Below are 14,171 nucleotides of genomic sequence, written 5' to 3'. Positions count from 1 at the left end.
TTTTACAGATGAAGAAACGAAGAGATAAAGTGACTTGCCTAAGGTGATACAGATAGGGTACAACAGAATCCAGGATTTGACTCCAAGTCCACATTGCCTCCAGCATCATCCCCTTAATGTTTACTCTTTCTAATAGAGTAATTTTAAATTTTCATTTTTGCAGTAGATCTAGTCAAAAATCTTGGAAGAGAGTGGAGTAACTGATATACTGCTCTGCTCTGGGATTTCTACCTGAGTTTCTCCAAATACGTAAATCTAAGAAAACCATTGAAAGCCCAAATATATAACAAAAAGCAGTCTGAAATCCAAATAGGAGATTTACCTTTTGGTTTATTGAGACTCTGAGATCCATTCCTGTGGTGTCTAGAACAGAAATAGGGGAGAAAGGAGATAGGTATTAAGCCTTCTTAAAACGGTGTCAGCTTCAGGGCCAAGAGTAGGGGATGTGAGAAATGCGAAAAGGTTACCCCCAAAAGCATTTGTCTTACCGGAGAAAGGTGGTAGTTATAACGGTTACTACTGAATAGACAGCTGCCTTTGTGCAACCTAAATTGGGGGTGTTATCCATTTGGGTTCTCAGAATAGTCTTTTCTATGGACATTTACAGTATAACAGATCACTAATACACTTGCAGGGAGGTAGGGGTATGGTGGGGAGGAATCAGCCATCTAAGAAAAAAAAGAAAAACCTCTGATTTTTAGAAGTGCAATCTATGACCAATGGCGACATCTTGTGCCCTGGAATGGAAATTACACTAAGGACAAGTAGCCTTTCCTCCAGCATCATTTCAGTGGTTATTATTCATTATTGTCATTGTTGCATTTTTGAAATTCCTTAAGGTCAGTGGTAAAGGTGAATTTGGTACTGATTACATCACATATCGGAATAGGTTGTTCACAAAAGAAGCCTCTGGAAAGAGTTGGGTATTCTACCCTTCAGCCCTCCCATTTGGAGGGGAGAGGAAAGTGAGGGAAGTGGTATCAGTCAAGGCTTAAGTTAGCAGTGTGGTGATGAGTTTTACCTGAGAAAGGCATCTTGTCCCTGCAGTTGAATGAAGCCAGGAAGGGCAGCAGACACGGAGTGCAAAGTACATCTGGAACAATGTGCTCAGTTTGGAGTACCACGGTTTTGGAAAGACAGTGTTTAATTGAGAACATCTGCAGAAAGCCAAATGGAACAGTGAATGGCAAGGATTCTGTTACATGAGGATGGATTGAAGGACCTGGGGATGTTTAGTCTGTAGAAGAGAAGACACAGGAGGAAGAAATAAATAACTGTCCTCTAGTATCTCAAGAACTCTTTGTCAAAAAGAGATTAGACTTGTACTGGGGCCCCAGAACTAGAAAGAATGGGAAGAAATTAAGATCAAAATCAGACATGAAGTAAAGAAAAACTTTTTAAACAATTGATTATCCAAAAGTGGAATGGGTTTCCTTGGGAGATAGTGAAGGAGATATTTGCAAAGTTTTTACCACAGTGCTTGGCACATAGTAGGCACTTAATAAAGGTCTTTTCCCTCCTCCCCCCACTCTTTCCGACCCAGCCCCACATTAAGAGCTTCAAGCCAACTAACAAGCCTTAAGTCAAACATTTCAGTCTGTCTTTTCAAGGGCTTTAGTTCTTTTTAAAGAAATTTTTCTTCATACCTTTTGTTTACATATAATCTAAATCTCTCCCTGTATCCCACTGCCCCCAGAGAGTTATAAACAATTTAAAATTTTTTAATGGTATTTAATATATATATATATATATACATATTTTAAAAGGAGAAAGTAAAAAGAGAAAAAAGTCACCAAAACTAATCAATATATTAAAAGAAATCTGACAATAAGTAATTCAGTTATTCCTTTCACATCTCAATTTTTCCCATCACAGTTCTGATATATCATGGGTTGGCATAAGAAATTAAATCGCAATTTTGGGGAAGTTTTAAGGAAACCACAGACAATATGCAAAGGTCAACAGATGACACAGAAAATGTTTAGAAACTCGTAAATGCAAAAAATTGTATATTATTATACAATATCAGCATATTTTATCTTTTAATATCATAATAATTGTTAGTTCTCTGGTATGAAGGTAAGGCCAAAAATTTTTACACGGATTTTCTAGATGGGGAGGGAGGTGCCATTCCCTAACCCCCATGAAGTGGAAGGGACAGTTGTCTTCACACTCATAGTAGGAGTGGCTTCTTAAGTCTCTTCTTTGGGGTCATCCTTGTTTTTTGTAATTATGCTAATTCATTTTTTATTGTTTTTGGTTGTTGTTCTTTCCATTGTTGTAATAATTGTGTATGCTGTTTTGCTGGCTATGTTTGTTTCACTTTGTATTTGTTCACATAAGTCTTTCCATGCTGCTCCGTAGTCATCATGTTTATTGTTTCATATGCCACTGTGTAACATTCCTTTAAATTCATGTACCGCCATTTGTCTAGTCATCCTTCAGTTGATGGGCAGTTACTTTGCTTCCAGTTCTTTGCTATCACAAATAATGCAGCTATAAGTAATTTGGCATATATAGACCTTTTCTTTTTATCAGTAATCTCTTAGGGGTATATGCTTAGCCATGGAATCTCTGGTTGAAAGCGTATAGAAATTTTAGCCATTTTATTTGCATAATTTCATATCGCTTTCCGGAATGATTGTACTAATTCACAGCTCAACTAAAAATGCATTAGATTATAGCTTTAGTTCTGATAATCTTGAATCTATCAAAAATAAGTTACCAAGAAAAATCTAAGAGGCAATAATAGGAAGGGAAATATCATTCAGAATAACTACAAAATGCACAAAATACTTGGAGATTAATCTACCAAAGAACATAAAATACCTACATAGGTTCAGTTATTAAGTACTCCTTAAAGAAATAAAGAACAACTTAAATAGCTGGAGAAGTATTCAGTGCTCATGGTTGGGTTTTGTCAATATAATACAAATAATATAGCTAGAAAAATTAATTTACAGTCTTAATGCAATATCAACCAAATTATCAGAGAGTTTCTTCAAGAGCTAAATTAAATAATAAATTCATTTGGAGAAACAAAAGATCTAGATTAATATCAAAGAAAACAATGAAAAGTGATAGAGATGGAAAGAGAATAGCTTTTCTAGATCTCAAACTATACTATAAAACATTAGTCAACAGAACCATTTCATATTGGTAAAATAGAGCAGGAGAGAGAGGGGAAAGGGGAGGGGAAAAACAAGAGGAGGGGAAGAGGGAGAGGGAGGGAGGTTAACATAATGGACTAGACAAGATAGAATCAGAAACAATAGAACCCAACGTTCAATAAACTGGAAACCAGAAATTACTTAGAACTACTGGGAAAACTAGAAATCAGTCTGATAGAAATTAAACTTGAACCAAAAAGGCTTCTGCACACACAAAATAAATAAGTAGGGAAGTGGCCAAATGGGAAATTCTCAGACAAAAGTTTGGTATCCAAGATAGAGATAGAGATATATAGATATCACCAAAAACCATTTCCCAATATATATGTGGTCTCAGAAGTTATGAATAGTTCAGAAGAAGCACAAACTACTAATAATCATACAAAAGAATACTCTAAGTTACTAATAGGGAAATGCAAATCAACACAATCCTGAAGAGACACTCCATACCTAGCAAAATGATAAAGATGACAAAAGATGTTGGAATGTCAATGTTGGGAGGGCTATAGGGAAATTGGCCCACTAGCACATTGTTGCGAGAGCTATGAATCGATATAGCAATATAGAATTATGCAAAGTGACAAAAGTGTCATATCCTTTGACCCAGAATTTCCACTACTAGGCTTATCTTTCAAGGAAATGATTGATAAAAAGCAGGTCTCACATACATACCATAACACCATAAACAGCATTTTCATGGTAACACATAACTAGAAGCAGTTGATTGGGAAATAGCTAAACAAATTGGGGTACATGAATGTAATGGATGTAATAAATGACAGATACCGTGAATAAAGAAAAACATAGGAAGATTTACACAATCTGATGCACTAAAGAGAAGAGAGCCAAGAAAAAAATATACACAATGACTAAATAATGTAAATGGAAAGAATGACCATAGAACAATCAAAAATGAATATTGCAAAATTACAAAAAGCAAGCCTGGCCCAAAAGAAAAGAAATGAGAAATCACCCCCACTCCTTTGTGGATATGGGAGGTCTATGAGTGTGCCACACGGCATATATTTTCAGACTTTTTTACATATTGATCAGTTTTCCAGACTTTTTGTCTTCTTTCTCTTTTTCTTTTCCTTTAAAATATTATCTTTGGATGGAGTGGCTTTCCAAGAAGGATCGGAGAGAGATACCAGGAGAAATTCTGGTGATATAAACAACAAAAGATATAGATAAACTATTATTTTAAAACATACAAAACATAAGCGCACATTGGTAGATTTCTTTTTTAATGAGTTTCCAGTTGTATTCACACAGATTGTGTCCTGGAATTTGTCTAGGGTCAGACTGTCCCATGGGGCATGTGAACGTTTATCTGGAGGTGTGTGGAAGAGCTTCACTGCACTTTACAGAATTTCAGAGGTGGAAAGAGCTTTACCAGTCATTTGTGGTAGCTGTTGCAGTAAGGATTACTTTTCAGGTACAAACTAGTTAGTCTAGACGGCCACTTCAGTCCCATCACACTCTGAAATTCTGCGATTCTGTGAGGCTCAGTCAGGTTTTTCATCTCACCATCACCATTATCAACAAGTACTTATCAAGTACCTGCAATGTGCCAGGTACATAAAGACAGCTAGCTGGCACAGTGGATAGAGTGCTGGGCCTAGATTCAGAAAGAGTTGAATTCAAATGCGAACTTGTATTTACTAGCTGGGTGACCCTAGACAAGTCACTTAACCTCTGTCATAGTTTTCTCAGCTGCAAAATGAAAAGAATGTTAATAACATTGGAAGGGCTGTCATTGGGATCAAATGAGATAATATTTGTAAATAATTCAGCATGGTGTCTGCCACATAGTAGGGTCTTAATAAATGCTTGTTTTTTCAGTCACCCTCCTTCTGAACCTTTCTGCTGCTTGAGCCCCACTGCCTCCTCCTTGATACTCCTCTCTGGACTCTCTCCTTCTTCGCCTACTTCTCTGATTGACCTTTCTCCATCTCCTTTTCTGGTTCATCATCATATCACACCCCAAAATGGCAGGTGTCCCAAGATTCTGTCTTTGGTCCTTATCTCTTCTCCCTCTGTACTCTTTCTTGATGACTTCATCAGTTCTGGTGGGTTTAATTTTCTCTAAGTGGATGACTCATACATCCAGCCCCAGTCTCTCTACTGAGCCTCAATCCTAAATCATCAACTACCTTTTAGATATTTCAAAATGGATGTCCTGGACTCATTTCAAACTGAATATGTCCAAAACAGAGCTCATTATCATTTCTCCAAAATCCTTCTCTCTTCCAAACTTCCCTGTTTCTGTCAAAGACGCAATCATTCTTCTAGTGTCCCAGATTCATAAGCTTGGCATCATCCTCAACTCCTCAGTGTTTCTCAGTCCATTTATGCAATCAGTTGTCAAATCTTGCCTCCATAACGTCTCTCACATTTAACCATAACATTTGGAAATTAAGAAATCATTAGTAACTGGAGACACCAGTTTCTATTGTGTAACGAGATTGAAAGTCAGATTGCAAGAGAATTAGGAGTAAGTGACAGTTTTTTTACAGGGTTTGGCTGAGAAAGGGAGGAAAGATATAGAATGAAAACTTGGGGGATGGTAAGGTCCAGTGAAGGCTTTTTTAAGATAGGGGAGTAGGGAGAGGTTGAACATTCAAGGCAGATAGGATGATTGAAGTTGTAATACGCTAGAAAAGATAAGTAGGGATGGGATTAAGTGTATCTATAGAGGGGTTGGTTGGCAAGGAGGAGGGTCACCTTGTAGTCAGAAATTGGGGGACATAAGAAAGTGAAAGATGATATCAAGGGCTTTTGAGATGAAAAGTATGGGATAAGGGAAAGAAAAGGAAAGGGGAAGAGAATAAGAATTAATCTAGCACCTATTATATGCCAGGCATTGTGCTAACTGCTTTACAAATATAATTTCATTTAATCCTAACAAAACTCCTGCAAGTCAGATGCTATTATTGATGAAATCCTAATAAAGCTGCCCCCAACCCCAATATTCTAACTTCCTTAAAGGCCCCACTGAACAGCAGGTCCACTGCCCCTACCTAGCCACTCACCCCACCCCCACTCAATATCCTAACGCCCTCATATATGCCTCACTGCTCACTACAACAACAGGTGTGTCCATAAACTCCTATTTTTCACAGAAATAGCAGGTGTGTCCATCTGATGGGATCCCAACCACTGCCTCTAGCTAGCCACTGCCCTCAGATCCATTCCTCATATTTTCCACTGAAACAGAAGATGTGTCCATACATTCAAATACAACTACATCCATCTAGTCTCAGACAGGACGACAATACTCAGCCAATCAGAAAGCAGCAGCACCAGGATGCACAAGCAGGATGTGGACCCCAAAACAATAGAAGGAACCTTTCTTAAGTAGGCACCTGCACAGTAATAGAAAAGAACTGACCTAGAGTGAACTTATGACATAGATAGGCTTATTATAATATCATTATCATATATACATACCCCCCAAATGGGTTTTTCTGTATGCATTGTGGGTAATCACACGCACAGTTCCACTGCGGCTGGGACCCCTCCCCTATTACCTAAATCTCTTAACAAACCCCTCCTGACTTTTTAATATTCATAATTTCTGCTATGTAATTGTATCTTTGTACTATAAAAGTCCATCTTGCTTTCTCTGAAGTCACTGATTCCTCTTGGAACTTAACCCACTTCATGAGAGACGTCAGTTTCAATAAATGCCTATACTTGGATTAAAGGTGATCTGACTGAATTCTTTGAGACAGTTCCACCACAACACATCATGAAATAGGAACAGTTTTTGCTGTCTCTAGGTGGGCACAGTTTAAACCTCAACAATTATTATCCTCATTTTACAGTTGTGGAAACTGAGGCAAACAGAGATTAAGTAGCTTGCCCAGAGACACGCAGCTAGTCGATGTCTGAGTCCCAGATTTTATCTTGGGTCTTCCTGATTCCAGGCTCAGAGCTATATTCACTGAACTACCTAGTTGCCTCACATTGAGAAAAAGGAGCTCACATTGAATAGTTGCAATTTTCTTAGTAAAGTAAAAGATCAAATTTTCAGGTAAAAGAGAGGTATTAGGAAAATATGAGAGAATTGAACGGGGAAAAGAAGACTTCCCAACTCACTCTCCATAGCTTCTGTGGAGAGTAAGATAGGAGAACATTATGGAAGGAATCAGATTCTGGCCTTGCTGAAAAGAGGACCCAATTAAAGTAGAGCAACATACTTTTGGATCACTTGGGTGGTGCAGAAGATAATGCCAGGTCTAGAGTCAAGAAGACTTGAGTTAAAATCCGGTCTTGGATGCTTACTGGTTGTGTAACCCTGGGCTAGTCACTTAACTCAGTTTCCTCATCTGTAAAATGTTTGTAGAAGAAAATGGCAAACCATTCCAATATCTTTGCCAAGAAAACCTCACGAGGCGTTATGAAGAATCAGACGTGACTGAAAAGTGACTAAACAATAACAAAAACAAACATGCACTCATAGTGTACTCAGACAATACAGATATATATGGCTTACTCCAGCTTGTTTCGAAGGCTCAGTATTAGGACTGATGATGCATTTAAAGTGTGATTCTATGAAATACAATCAGACTCTTCTACCAGGTAAATGCTCATGTGTCCCATGAAATAGTTGGACTCTATGTAAAACTTGCCTGTCAATGATCCCAGGGGAACCTACCTGCTGTAATAGATGATAAGCCTCATGGAATTAGCTTCATTCTAAGAACAGAGCTGACATTTAGCTCTTCACAACCTAGCTTTGTTCTTGGTATTGAACTTCACCTTTGTAGAATGGTACCTGCTAGAGATTCTCCAGTTACTCAGAGATCCGAGAATACCTCATAGGGAAGACTGTCAGGTATGTTGGGTCCAGTACTATGATGTCATTCCTTTTAACCAGAAAATCCAACTTCACACCCAAGGTCCCTTTAATGAAGATGGTAGCTATTGCTTTTCCACAACCAGTTTTTCCTTTCTCATCATCTAATCGCATTTGATCCTCTCAGTAGCCCTGTGCTTTATTTATTTATAGAACCCCTCTAACATTACCTGTTGCTCTTTTGTCATTTTTGCCAATTTGCAGGGTTTGAGGTAAAACCTCTGGGTTGTTTTGTTTTTTGTTTCTCATATTATTAGTGATTTGGAGCATTTCTTCCTGTGGTGGTGAATCATTTGCAGTTTTTCTTTTAAGAATTGTTTGTTCATAGCCTTTGACCATTTATCTATTGGGGAATGGCTATTACATACATATACATACGTATATACATACATATGTTTATATACATACATATGTTTATATGTATGTATGTATAAGCATGTACATGTATAATTTTTCTAAACCCTCATTATATATCTGTATACATGTATATATGTGTATACATATATGTATATATGTGTGTACATATATATGTACATATGTATATATATACACACAAATCATTCCAAACTATTATCAAAGAAATTTGATACAAAGTTTTTTTTTCCTTTTTTTGAACACTTTCCTTCTTATCCTAGTTGCATTAATATTTTCTGTGCAGAAACTTTTCAGTTTTAAGTAATCAAAGTTGTCTATTTTATCTTTTGTAATTGCTGCTATCTCTTATCTGGTGAAGAATATACCTCCTGGTCACAGAAAGGCATATGATATGTTTCTTTTCTAATTTTTTGAACATGAACTTTAATATTAAGGTCACATATCCATTTTTAGAATGTATTGTGGAATATGGTATAAATATTCGTCTAAGTCTAATTTCTTCCAGATTGCTTTCCAGTTTTCCTGGTAATTTTTTTAATCAAATAGGGAGTTTTTCACTAGGAAATTCATGCTTTCTATTTTGTCAAACACTGGGTTATAAGTTCTCTTGTTTCTGAATTCTTCCTTCTCTAGTCTATTCCACTGATCCATCTCTCTTTTCTTTAGCCAATACCAGATGGTTTTGATGGCTTCCACTTTAGAATAGAGTTTGAGGTCTGGAAGTTCTATTCGTCTTTGTCTTAGGGCAGTTTTACATTATTAAAAGAACCCTTACCGTTGGTAGGTAAGTAACAGCTTGAATGCCTCTTGTTCAGCCTCTGTGGTTGCTTGCAATTAGACAGGACTTAGGTTGTAGAAGCCTCTCAAAGACATATTATAAAATGTAGGCAGCTCCACCAGGACAGTCCATCCAAGGGCCTGTTAGAAGGTCATGGAGGATTCCAGGGGAGTCCCATAAATAAAATAAAAGCAAACCATAAATACTATAGTTACAGAAACACATGGAGGCAGAGAGGTTTGAGTAGAATTAAACTGGGAGATCCTTCTAAGAAGTGAGTCAAACTGTGATTTCTGTAAAAGAGACTTTGAAGATCTAGTCCACTCCTCCTTCCTTCATTTAAGTGAGGAAACTGAAGTCAGTAGAGATCATGGTCTTGCCCATGGCTAGTTAGGGCAACATTTGGACTAGAAACCAGGGCTTTTGATTCTTTAGCTCAAGGTACTGTCCACTACATCACAGTCCTTTGAAAGTGCTCAAAAATGGTGGCTTCCGCAATCTTCCTAATTGTATGCTCAGGGGTTGAAAATCTCTTTGAATCCATTCAAAGGACATTCTATTTTATTTGCTTCTCTTTCAACTATGGACAAGCCCATATCTTTCAACAGTTGCTGTCATCTGTAGAATTGTCTATAAACTTGAAGCCTCATATCCCTTTGTTCTGTCCAAGCTTTTCATTATTGTCAATCCTTTCATAATCTCAAGTTGTCTCCTGACAGGCTCCATTGATCTTCTGCTCCAGATCCATTACCCTCCAATGTCTAAATCATCCTAAAAACCATCTTCTCATCCTCTTTATTTTCCCCTCAGTGCCTTGTTTTATGTCACCTCAGACTGAAGGAAAGAGATAATGGAAATCATAAAGGGTAGGAAAGTGAAAGGAAAGCAATGGTAAATGAGGATCTGGTTTACCTGTGGCCATACAGGGTTGGACATGGTCCATCCAAAACAGGGTTCCATAACCAACAGAGGCCATAAGGAACAGTGCGTACAAAGGTATGGTTATCGTATCTGATGTCAACCCTAATGATTAATCATATTCAACTTTGTAATCATGTATGGCTGGTTATTCAAAAATTTATCCAAATGCTTTTGAATTCAATTATGATTCTTGCCTATTTTCTTTGGATAATACATTATATATATTTATTACCTTCTACTGATATTAAAAAAAGATGGGTTATTTTAGCAAAAAACTTGGGATCATTAAAAGAACCACATTTCCCAAAGGCAATCCAACCCATTTTACTCCTCTTGTCCATTGTTAGGCCCAGCTCACTATCCACTGTCTGTCCAAGATACCAGTATTGATGGAGCAGCTCAATGAGCAGTTCATTTAACTATGTATGATGGTTTGGACAACAGATTTTTTCATCTTTTTTCCTTTCATTTCTACATGGGTACTCAGGTTGAATTCTCTTAAGTGGTTACAGATGTCATTTAGGGGGCTCTGCTATCAGTAACATTAATCATATTTAGCATTTATATAGCACTTTAAGGTTTGCAAAGTACTTTATAAATATCTCATTTTATCCTCACAACATTCTTGGCAGATAGGTGCTATTACCCACTTTAGAGATAGGGGAACTGAGGCAGACAGGTTCAGCAATTTCTGCAGAGACACACAGTTAATGAGTTCAGATTGAAGCTCAGGTCTTCCTGACTTGAAGTCCAGTATTCTATCCACTGTACCACCTGGCTGCCTCCTGTACAAAGTGAGCCACAAACAGGAGTATAAAGAAGTCCACCATCAAATGGTCATGGTATATGACTCCGAATCATGGAACTGAGTCTGAGTCACTGACAAAGTACCTTTGTGAGTTATTGCAAAGAGTAGGAGTCCCATAGTGGGGACAAGTAAGCTGTGATGAAGAATTACATAAGAAAAGAAGCAAAAAGGACATGAACAGACAGTTCTATGACCAGAAGAAGATATAGGTTAGTGATAGAGCAAGAGAAAGGGGTGATAGATGCTTCCTTGGGCTTCATTGATATCCACTTGATGTCAGGCAGTCAAGAGGGAGGCCCCCAGCTTGTGGGGTGAAGGGTAGGAAAGTGTGCTTGAGTTGCATTCATTTCTGTTGGAAGTATTACTCTCACTGATAAAGTTCTGCATAGATCCATCTGTGCAGATGGATTTCCTTCTTGTTGTTGAATCATTGTTTAGTTGTGTCCAACTTTTTAGAATCTCATTTGGGTTTTTTTTTTGAGGGGCACAAAGTTACTAGAAAGGTTTGCCATTTCCTTCTTCAGCTCATTTTACAGATGAGGAAACTGAGGCAGACAGGATTGAGTGACTTGCCCTGGCTCACAGAACTAGTAAGTGACAGGTCAGATTTGAACTCAAGAAGATGAGTTCCTGGCTCTATCCACTGTGCCACCTAGCTGTCCAATGTCTTCTATGTACATAATAAAATAAAATAAAAATTTATTTTTTTTTACTCACTTTATCTAATGACGTTTCAAAAGGGGCTCCTTATACTAGCATTATTTTAGGAATTAGTTAACAAGTCTGTGATCACTTTATCCAGGCATGTTGGTGTCACACAGTGGACAGAGCACTAGGTCTGTAGTGCAAATACAGCCTCAGATATTTGCTAGCTGTATGACCCTAGAAAAGTCACTTAAAGCTCCTCTCTGTCAGTTTCCCCATCTGCAAAATGGAGATAATAATTGCATCTACCTAAGAGTTGTTGATGAGATTTAAAAAAAAACAAAACAGAGAGAGGCAGCTAGGTGGAATGGTAAGAGTATCAGACATGGAGTTAGGAGTTCAAATCCTGCCTCCAACACTAGCTATGTGACCCTGAGCGAATCATTTATTCTCTCAGTGATTTGTGCAACTCTCTAAAACTATAGGCTGCAGAGAAGGTACTGACCTGCACTGGTAGAAGGAGTTTCCTCTCTCAGGAGTTCCCTTTATTAATGAATTCACAGGTCCAGTCCCTACTCAGCAGGGGGAGACAGGATAGTAGAGGTAAGTTAGGTGGCACAGTGGATAGAATGTTGGACATAGAGTCAGGAATCCTTGAGCTCAGATCTGGCCTCAGACACTAGCTTCATGACCCCTGGGCAAGTCATTTAACATCACTCAGACTTGTTTTCCTCATTTGTAAAAAAGGGATAATAATAGCACCTACTTCCCAGGGTTGTTTTGAGAATCAACTCAGAAAAACATTTGCAAAGTGCTTTGCAAACTTGAAAGCACTACGTAGAGGCTGGATATCATCAATAACTCTGTGACTCTCAAGGAAGCCAAAGATTGCATTAGCTTTTATTTATTTGGGAGGGGGGAGGCTGCCATATCATATCATATTGTCCATGTGTATTGTAAGCAATTCACTAAAACCTCCAGACCATTTACAAAGAAAAATCTTTCTAACCTTGTCTCTGCCATCTTGTACTTGTAAAGTCAACTTTGGACCCAAGTGTAAGAGTTCGTATTTATTCCTATCAAATTTCATCTTTTTCAGTATGGTCCAGTGTTCCTTCAATGCTATCAAAATCTTTTCAGATCCTGACTCTGTCTCCAGTACATTAGCTAACTCTTTCGTCTTTACTTGACACATCCTTCTTTAATCCTATTATATCTTTAATGAGGTGTTGGCAAACAGAGCTACAAACAATATTCCAACCTTGGAATATAAATGCGTAGTGTTATATAAGGATGAACATTCCTTTATTTGTTCTATTTAGCTGGAGCTTCCCCTCTCCCTCCCCCATCAGTATTTTCCTTCTTTTTATTCACTGATAAGGGCCAGGTGCTATTGATGGTTTTCTATTGAACAGAACTGGGTTCAGATAACCCAGTTAGGAGAGGCAATGTGGTATAGAATGAGAGAATCTGGATTCACATCCTAACCTTGCTACTTATCGCCCAAGAAACCTCAAGCTCATCCTCCTCTCTAAAGTGAAGGAGTTAAATTATGCAATCTTTAAACTTTCTTCCATGTCCAGACAAGAAAGTCACTTCTTTTGGTTATAGTTTAACTGAGGACTCCTTCCCTGATCTCCTGAGCATTGGACCTGGATAGAATTAACTATTTTTTTAAAAATAATTTTTATTTTATTTTCAGGTCTGAAGTCTATGCTCCTCATCTCATTATCCCCTCTTTGAGAAAACAAAACCCACCACAAACAAAACCAATTTCTTCTCTGTCCATGCAGGACTAATTCTTAATTGAGATTTGGAAAGCTTGGCAAGAAAAACTATCATTAAATGGAGAAGAAAAGAATGCCTGAGAACTCAGCCAATTTGCAGTCCTCTCTGTTCAATGTGAAGCCCCAAAGTTAGATCTGATACAATTTCTCATTTTCTTTGTATAGGAAGGACAAAAGTTTTAAAATTGCTGTATAGACCGTATTACCTATGATAGATACTTATCATCTGTGTGTTGAATTTGGATTGAATTTGTAAGCTACCCTATGCTAATACAAAAAGAAGACAACTTTGGGAACATTGTCTATCAACTCATATCACAAATGTCTATGACTTTGAAAAGTTCTGTATTAAATATAAGTAGAGATAAAGGAACAATTTGGACTCAGTTTGAATTCAATTTCCTTATACTTCCTAGTTACTTTATAAGATGTCGTTGTTGAGTCATTTTCAGTTGTGTCCAACTCTTTGTGATCCCAGTTGGGGTTTTCTTGGCAAAGATATTGGAGTGGTTTGTCATTTTCTTCTCTAATTCATTTTACAGATGAGGAAATAACTTGCCCCAGCTGGTACACATCTGAGGACAGATTTGAACTCAGGAAGATGAGTTTTCCTGACTCCAGGCCCAGTGCCCTTCTGCTTGGTCACCTAACTAGCGGCTTTTGTAAGACTTAAAGTATCAAATCTTCAGGTGCCATTTTTCTTGTGATTGTTCTTGGTGATATTGGCTTTTAGGCAGTGGTATGCTGGTAAATATTTAACAACCAGATCCTTGAAGTCACTCAGCACGTTTTTAAGTGCAATCTGCATTATTAACGTATTCACTTT

This window comes from Notamacropus eugenii, chromosome 1, assembly GCF_028372415.1.
Source record: "Notamacropus eugenii isolate mMacEug1 chromosome 1, mMacEug1.pri_v2, whole genome shotgun sequence".
Classification (NCBI taxonomy): domain Eukaryota; kingdom Metazoa; phylum Chordata; class Mammalia; order Diprotodontia; family Macropodidae; genus Notamacropus; species Notamacropus eugenii.
The sequence above is the reverse complement of the archived record's forward strand: the minus strand, read 5'-3'. Positions refer to the sequence as shown.